The 9,760-nt window shown below is 36.0% G+C and overlaps 1 long non-coding RNA gene across 1 annotated transcript; it reads left to right on the top strand.

Moving 5' to 3' along the window:
• Positions 1-9,270: 9,270 nt before the first annotated feature.
• Positions 9,271-9,760, top strand: LOC125001100. Its single transcript, XR_007111511.1, has 3 exons — positions 9,271-9,345; positions 9,567-9,655; positions 9,730-9,760. It is a non-coding gene; the product is annotated as an uncharacterized LOC125001100 (long non-coding RNA).

Raw genomic sequence — 9,760 nt, 5'->3', positions numbered from 1 at the left:
TCCCTTGATTGTGTGGAGATGATCCCAGCTGGCCTCTCCTCACTCTGAACCTCTTCCTGAAGTGCTCCTCCTTCTGGGTCAGTGAACCCTACTGACCTTCTGTCAAAACCATGTCAACCACACTCAGGAGGGATCTGATTGGCTGCTGCAGGTCGTAGTGGTATCCAAGGTGACAGCAGGGAACAGTTTCCCCTGAATGAGGTTTTTGTCCAGCAGCACATCCACTGAGGTGGGACTCTGTAACATCAGTCAGGACTCAGAGATGTGGAGTCCAGAGGAAGTCTACACCATCCAGCACCGTCAAAGATGAACAACAACCAGAACCTTCCAAAGCTGCAGATTCATGCTTCTTTGGTTTCATGAAAAGTGATGAACAAGTTCCACCAACTGCAGCTTTCTCTCTTTCAACACATTCAGCTCTCTGAAAGTCAATGAAATGTGAATGGAAGTCCTGGTTGGCTTGTCTTCAGCCCAGTCCAGAGTGAACTTCGTGTTAAGACGTTTTTCCCAATGCCAAAAACTCCCTTTGACAGTCCACACGTCTGATTGGTCATGTCTTCCAGGTGAGGCTTTAAAAAGATGTCTCCTGGTCTGATGGGTGTTATCTGTCTTCTAGTTTCCTGGATCTTCTTCCATCAGTCTGACCTCATGGTCATCATTGACCTCCTGTAGTCTCACCCTCTGTGATGTAGAGCTCTGTGTAATCTCATTCACAGAAGAAGTTGTGTTCCTGCTTTAGCAATCCCCTCAAACACACACTGGAACTTCTCCTCAGACTAGATTTAAGTTCAAACGGTCGACAAACTGGAGCAAAACGTTCTGAATGAACAAACAACAAAAAGATCAGTAAATACATTTCCAACAATTAATTCCCTGAAAGAATGAGTGAAAATACTGTATCTTGTTCCATCTCTTGGGACATTAGTAAATGTTTAATTAATTCATCAGGTTCAATGTTCATAGAAATCCTCTTACTTCTCTGCATACGATCAGCCAGCTCCTCCTGCTTCATTCTCCTCAGGAAGTTCAGTGTGAACTTAACAAATGCTCTCTGCTGCTCTTCCTCTGCTCTTCAACCTCACACCTCCAACACCTCCTCATCTCCATCTACTCTCTAAGCATTCTGGTAATCGGTGACTCAGATCCCTCTGAATCTTCTTCCAGCTCCTTCTTTCACAAAAGTCACAATGTTGTCCTCCAGCAGCTGGAACAGAAAACTATCTGAATGAACAACCAGAACAGAAATCAAGGAGACAAAACATCAGATCCAAGTTGGCAGACTGACAGTCCCCACTGTCTACAAAGGAGCACATTGAGAGATGGAAAGTAGTTGTTGACCATTACAGACCTTAAATAATGGAAGTCCTGCTGTGTTTGATGCTGATGAACAGGCCTGATCACTGTAGAACATTTAAACTCTGCTTGCGTTTCACTCTGTGAATAAATCATGGATAATTAACTTATTGTGTCTCTTCAATTGGTACAGGCCATGAAGGCCATATTTAAAGTAAAACAGTGAACATTTGGCTCCTGTTGTGGTAAATAATTACTAGTCCCTTACGATCCCACTGAGAATCAACATACAGCCTATGCAGCATTCCAAGCACATTTCATTCAAGATTTCCCTCTGTGCTGAATGCCTGGAGAGGCATTACCTCATGTCTGGTTAAGTTAGACTGGTTTACTCCTGCAGCTACGGCAGGAATTGTTTTTGACCTGACCCTGTTTGCATCAGAGTGTTTCATTGAAAATATTTAGTGCTCAGTCAAACATCTTCAGTAAAAAACGTAATGGAACACAACACATTTTTACTCAGTTTTAGAAATATAATTCTAAAGGTGCTATTGACATGAAAAATTTTTCACCAGGCGTTTGGTAACAACCCCAAGTAATCTAATCATACATAGAAAGAACAAGAACGTACAGAAATTAAGTTGTCAATAGTCCATTTAGAAATATGTTTACTATGAAAAAATTGATGTGTTCATACTTATTTACCCACATGTATACATATATATATATTTATAAATATATAGTAAGAACTCTTATATTTAAGTCAGTTTTAAATCCTTACAATCCGATCCACCGATGACTCCCTATATCCTTGATATCTTATCTACCTACTCATTCCCATCCTCTCTTCTTAGACCCAGCTGCTTTTGGTTCAGGTGGAGTTTTAGATTTTCCAGCTACCTCCAGCAACACCTGACACATGCCTTGACAATATACTTAAAATAGCCATAAAAACACAGATAAATGTATTATAAATCAGTCCACTTGAGTGATGCCCATGCCATTGTCAGTGTTTTGAACTGAAACAGAACATTCCCAGACGCCTCTTTGGTTGATTACTGTGAGCATAATTATCTCAATAATTATTTAAGTACTTGTTCCACAAAAGAGTCATCCGTTAGTTAGTTTGCTTCCAGAAAATGAGTCTGTGGAGCCACGGATCACAGGAGGATTCTTTTATATTTATTTAACACATGTGCACCTCCAATCCACCCAAATGATGCAAAAGTCAAGAGTGCTTCTAACTTATAACATAAAGTTCTGTGTTTTCAAAGCTGATGCAAGTAAATTTCATACCTACTGGAAGTGTGCTAAGTAAAATTTAAAATCTGAAACATTATATTAGATAACATTACTTCATGTATAATGAAATGCCTAATAAACTACACAAGCTAAATAAAATAATCCTGGGTTTTTTACATGGAGGCTATAAAGACTTTATCTGTAAAAATCCATGAGAGCAAAACTTCACAAACTTCCAGTACATCTTGAATCTAAGAGGAAGAGAAATGAAATTGCTTGATAAACATTTTACCTCTTTGCAAGCTAGAAGATAGTTCTTGTTTAAAATCAACGTAATGACTCATCGAATCGTCGGCTCTTGAAGGCCACACACAGCTGGGACCCGAAGGTTCAGAATCAGGCGCTCTGGTCTGAACTGCCTGCTTTGTTCTCACACACCACAGAAGATTTCTGATGTCAGAATAAACGTCTGGATACTTTACAGATCGGATTGTAAAGGGAACAGTGTTGAATTGAATAATATTTGATTAATGCAGAAGCAGCAGGAGTTCAAGTTAAACATGCACAGCAGATTTAACAGAAACTGTTTAAAACCCAGTGAATTAATATTAATATCGGATTTAAATAATGGTTACCTGTTTTGTAGCAGAAGATTGTCCTCGTTTAAATTTCAATGAGCGAACCATTACTTGTCGCTCTGAAGCCACACAACATGGACCAGTTCAAGAGAGTCTCTCTCGTATGGGACTCTTGATTAAATTAGATCCATTGTTCAATAAATGCTCTGAGGATTAAATGATCTAATTTTGACGTCAATCCCAACAACTTCACCTTAGCTTTGTTTATATTCAGTGAACTGTTCCTCCTCTCTGAAGGACGATCCTCCTCTCTGTCCTCAACACTAGATCCATTCTGCTGATTCACAATCAGCTCACACACAAAAGAACCTTTCTACCTTCACCTGCAGAGGAAACACAAATCACTCACCTGAACATGAAACCCTTGACATCATTTCTGCTGTAAAAACATCAGCTGCTCCTCCAGTGACTGGTTCTTATTTTCTGTTTGTGGAAAAGCTGCAGTCAGCTGTTCTTCTACTATCAGTCCATTAGATGGAGACATGAAGCTGTAGAAGTGAAAAGCTATTACACAAACATTTTCCCTGAACGCTCTCTGAATGAAAAACTGAAGTTAACTACGTTCATCTGTAATGTTTAGTTTAGTATTTTAATATTTTATAGAATATTTTGGTCATATTAAAATACTGTGTAAATACTTTTCTGTGTCCAATTGTAGAAATAAAATCCAAACATTCCGTTTCCTTTAGAAAATACTTCAGATCAGTCAAATAATTATCCTGACTAATAAACAGAAATTTTTCAAAATATTAATCGGAGGAAACACGTTGTAATTAAACGAATAAAATCATCTAAACTAGATCAAACTGGAAGCGGAGTGACTCCGTTTCCCTGAATAAGCGCGCTTCCCGAACAACAGCGTGCTCGCTCATAGACACAGAATGATAGATTTAGACGCTGCCACCTTTTACTCCGTCTCCATTAACGATGTAACTAATTCAAAAGTCATTCTGTTGTAATTAAGCTGGTCCAAAGAATTTAACAATATAAACGAATGACTTTGACCTTCACAGAGTTTACAAAGAGGAAAAAGATCTGCGACACAACGAGTGAACGAGAAAGAAACTTCCTTTAACTGATAATAATGTAGACTGATCTTCAAAACAGAGTGACACAAACTTAATATGAACCTAGGACGTGAACATCATTTACAGAAGCACAAAGTTAAAGCTTTAAAAACAAATCAAACATACAGTTAATTAACCAAGAATGAAAAGACACCGTCTCCCAAAACCTGTAACTACCCAGTTGAGCTACTTCCTGTTTAGGAAGGAGGCGGGGTTTTACCTGTGACGGCACAGGGGAAGTTTTTTACAAAATAAGATGACGGTCATATTTGTTTACTGTTTATTTAAGAAAGGGACAGTGCAATTTCATAGAACACATGATTACCCATGGTTAAAAAAGCCAGAATTAGCCAGAAGGTTATATATATATATGTTATCGATTTATTTAACTACTGTTAATGTCAGATTGAATTTTTTTTCATGTGTATGATCTTCTGCATCAGTGTGTTCAAATTACTATAGTGTTGTGTTATTGTTAAAGTAAAAAAAAAAATACATAATAATATAAATATAAATTTCTAAAAAAAATATTCTGAAACAGATGAATCAAGAACTATCAGATCACAGGCCTCTAGTGTCACTGTCAGTAACTACAACTGTCCACCACCAATAATACTCACACGCCACATATACTGCAGTGTTGGTCATGACAATGGCTGAGTTTGTTTGTTTCCATATTTTTATTGAGTAAGTACCAAGAAATAACAAAGATTTTATATGTTGAATGCACTATATTTATTCTCACACCTGTAAGTGTTGGTCACTTTCAGAATATGATTCTCCATAAAAAAAAAAAAAAAAAAAAAAAAAAAAACAAGTCTCCAGCTGAGTTAATTATTTGAATATATATATAAATACATGTTCTGAGTACATTATCCTTACTACAATAAAGTTCATGGGACACACAGGGCCACAAAATCACAGCTACAATATAAATAAAATAAATAAAATGTACAAATCACCATATACCTGATACGTTTTCAAGAAAGGACTGTTGATGCTGGCAGTTAATGAGATTCCTTTGAGTCCTCCATTTTGTTAGGAGTTGTATTATGTTTGTTAAGAATGAACTGACATCCCAACACAACGCACCTCAGAGTCTCCAGTCTACAGTCAGGACACTTCACAAGATCAAGAAGCTGCTTCACAGTCTGGATCCTGCAGGTAGTAGTGACAATCGGTCCAGATGTTTCAGATGGGAGGGTTGGACTTCAGAGCTGAAACCAGATATCACAGCTTATACATCCTGAATGACACGTTTTCATTCAGTTTCAATGTTTATTTATTTACAAAGCGTCAAAAATAAATGAATAAAAAATACATAAAAAATATGTGTATTAAAAGCAGGGCCGCTTATTTAATAATAAATAATAATTATACAGAAAACATTGCCAGTGCCAATAGATATTTTATCTTTTACATTTTAGACCGGAAGTGTAAGGTATATTGAAGTTTGTCTTACTTTAACACCACAAAAGAGACCGACTGGCCGAAATGTGTTTATTAAAGTGAGGCGATACATCAGTGAAGAAAATTAATTTAATCTGTGGCTGATGGCGAATCCCATTATATTAATTAAAAATATTATTGATTATATTATTATTATTATTAATATTATTTAATAATCTTCCTATTTTATGTACTTATAATTTTATATGAATAAGTCGTACAGTAAAACTTGAATCTGTAGCACTTGTGCTACTTACAAGTTAGGTAAATTTAATCCTCAAAACCATCAAATTAAAACAATAACGACAGTAACGCAAAACCAATCAGTGAAATAAAACAGATAAATGATGATAGTGCGTGACTTCTATGATCTGTGTGTTTAAAACTTCTGGCCCCTTATTTAAAGAAAACACTGCAGTATCAATGGGGGACAGATGGTTAGCTCCTACAACTATCTTGACTGTAGATTACACTTTAACGGGCCACAAAGGGCCTGACTTACATACGGCTCTGTGGTTAGGGCTTAACTGGTTATAGATTAGTTTTTTTCGTGGACTATATCTAACTAGATCTGTAACGAATAATTAATTAGAGGCGAGGTCGAATCCTAAATGATATGGTATAATTTTTAAAAATTCTTTCATTTCTATACAGTTATTGACCCCAATACTTCGGGTGTAACGACTTCAGAGACTAGGTGTAGTTATCAAACTGGGCCACCGTAGGCAGTGAACAAACAACCTCATCAATCAACCACAAAATAAATATAATTATTATTATATCCTTCTCAGTTTTAATATAAATCAGCCTTATTCACCTATATTATCTTCACGGACATTTTATAATTATTAAAAATAATTCCAACTAAAAAAATTGTATAATCACAACAAGGAGAATTATTTATATGTCCTAATTATAGGCTGTGGCCTAAGAGAAACTTTACATAAATACATGCTCAATAAAAATGCCAACCAAGGAAAATAAATATCATTTTAAATGTTTTCATTGTCATAGTCAAAATTGTTGTAATTCTGAACATAGACAGTGCAGATTTTTGCCAAAAAAGAGCAACTATTACACGACACCACTGTGTCTCTCAGGACCCAACCTTGGATAAAATATCACTCCCTTTAAAAAATAAAGTAAAACATAAAATATATGATTTACCACTGATATAAACCACGCATTGGTCACAGTCCAATTAAACTTATGAATATGGCATTGTTTATACAATACACAGAGACCAAACAAGAGAGATAATATTGTACTTTTTGTTTTTATAAAAGAAAAAAAGAGAGCAAAACATTATTTTGAGCATTTATATATTTTATCACATCTGTGTAGATTTTACTTTTATTATTTTAACTCCCCTCAACCTCTACAGTCAGGATGCGACAAGCATTTTTGGTCTCCCTCCTTGTTTCAATAAACACATCAGCAGTAAATGCACCATTTATAAACTTCAAATAAAAAGATCACAAATACACAAAGAACACAAATGTAACATCTATACATTAAGTATGATAACGTTTTTAGTACTAATAATAATTATGATTAAAAAATGATTTATTTCCATACTCCTTTTTGCATTGAGTTCCATATGAAAATACTTTTCTATTTTAACAAGAGTTTTATTTTAAAATATTTACATGGTAAGTAAAAAATAACTCCTTCATCCAAGAGTTTCATTTCTAAAAGTTCCATTTATTTTCATCGTGAATATATTCGTCCCGTCCTCCTTACATTACGCATCTAGTCCGCTTTTTAGTTTTATTTTTGAATGGAAGTACCAATCGTATGTACTGTTTTTATAAACGCAAAACACTTCAACTGTAATGACAGTTTCTGTCCACTAGAGGCAGCGACACTCGCTTTCTTGTGTGATCCAACATCAAATAATCAGAGCGAGTGAGCAACAGAGGCTAGGCTAGGTTAACTGGTGCTAATTACAGCGGATTTTTCTGTGTCCTGCTCTATTCACTACTTTCATTTCACATGATTGACCACTCGGATTAACGCTGCATCTTCATGATTACGAATCGCATTCGACGTGTAGTTTTTCGCATTTTATATGTCACAGAACTTAAGCGCAGCCAACTTTTCTGATTATAATTTGCCCGTTTAGGGAGCAAATTTAATCTGCATCCCATCAATGCATGACTAAAACAATCATGAAATAAAGAAAATATTTGATACTGTGCGAGAATTATTTTTGAAATGTGAGTTAAAAACTGCAGCTTAACTTGATAGAAATAAAAGAAAAATCCTGTCAGGATAAAGGGGAAAGCCCGCCGGTTAGCTCTTCTGCTAGCTCGGCAAAAACCGTACACGCTTTGGAACACAGAGACCTCTTAAAATGATGTAATAAAGTCATTTATCACCTACATAAATGATAAATTGATTATTGAAACACTAAACCCACAAATTGTACATTTCTCCCCCTGTTTTGTACATACTACTATATTCTGTAAGATATTACATAATGTTCGTTTTTTGTATTTTTGGTTATAATACCGTAAGTGAAAGCTATATAACATTGGACAGTATGGTTCTATGAGGTCTTTCATATATGATGGAGCTCTGGCTTTCAGGGCCATGAAAGTAAGGAAGGAGGATTTTAAATTCACTCTAATTTTTAAAGGAGGCCAATGAAGAGAAGCAAATACTGTAGTACTATGATTTCTCTGAATAATTCCTGTCAGTGCTCTTGCTGCAGCATTTTAGAATCAATTGGAGAGCTATTTAAATAGAGTATTAGGAGTCAACACTAACTGAGTTACAAAATCCAGCCTGAAGACACAAATGCATGAACTATTTTCTCCATCCGTCTGATAGAGCATGATTTCCTAATGTTGATTGAAATAACAAGGTGAAAGAAAGCAACCTGGTCACCTCTTTCTGTGAGAATTAAAGACATAAATACCAGGTCAAATTATAAACCAAGGTTTTTCACAGTAGTACTGGAGGCCAAGGTAACGCATCCAACAAAACTAGGTGATTAAGGGAATTGAATCTCAGATATGATAGACCAAATTACAAAAACTTCTGTTTCTGTCCTGATTAAAAGTCTAAAAATACAGTCATCCGAGACTGTTATGTCCTTTAACTAAAAGCGCTTGGAGTTATAACCAACTGATAGTTTCATCTGTTTCACGGATTTATGCAGAGAATGCAGTTAAAAAGAGAAAGTGAGAAGAATTTTATTATTATTATTATATCAATCAGACAGAAATTAGTCATGGTTTATTGTTGTACTTCTTGTATAATTGTTTAATTGTACAGTGCTATCGTAGACCCTGCTATGTGACCCACCGGAGGGCAGTAAACATACCTCAGACACAGTTGTCCGTACTGACAGTGGACCACTGGAGGGCAGTGAATCGTGCGTGGTCTCTCTGTTGTTATTAAAATTAACATCATTTAAATCTCATCATTTCACCACCAGAATGGAGAACGAATCTCCATCACCAGGGCTTTTAACCCGTCGAAGAAGCAGAAACCGAAAGTTATGAACAGGTGGTGTCAATTAACCTGATAATGTTAAGCTAGCAACGTAACTTCGGTCTCAAGTTAACGTTTTTTGTCCTAAAATGAAATAACTCGCGACTCTATGAAGAGGAAATTAAAGATATGTAGATATCGAGAGTTATGTCCAGGTACAGTCATATTTCGTGTTAAAGTTGACTTCCTGTTCGTGTTTAGCTGTTAGCTTTAAAGCTAATAGAGGAGGAGCTTGCGTTGTTTTGGTTAAGTTAAAATATTATGTAGCTTGACACCTAAAGGTAGATCCTGCAGGGATCCAGACCAGGATACATTCATGTTCACACCAAATGAATGAAAAAAATAATCTTTTTGTTGTCTTGTTTGTGCTGACCAGCAGTCTGCAGCATAAAGACACTCAGTTCATCATAGAAACCAAAGGTGGACACGCAGTGTTTTATAATTCAGGCCTGGAACAACAGAGATGTGCGTTTTTATTTAATCAACTGTTGTAAATGATGTGAAGTCAAGAACAGTGACGTGATGTGTGTTTACTGCAGGTGGAGAACATGCTGATGGATCACCACACCA

Source organism: Mugil cephalus, chromosome 23 (genome assembly GCF_022458985.1).
Source record: "Mugil cephalus isolate CIBA_MC_2020 chromosome 23, CIBA_Mcephalus_1.1, whole genome shotgun sequence".
Lineage (NCBI taxonomy): Eukaryota > Metazoa > Chordata > Actinopteri > Mugiliformes > Mugilidae > Mugil > Mugil cephalus.
The sequence above is the reverse complement of the archived record's forward strand: the minus strand, read 5'-3'. Positions and strand labels throughout refer to the sequence as shown.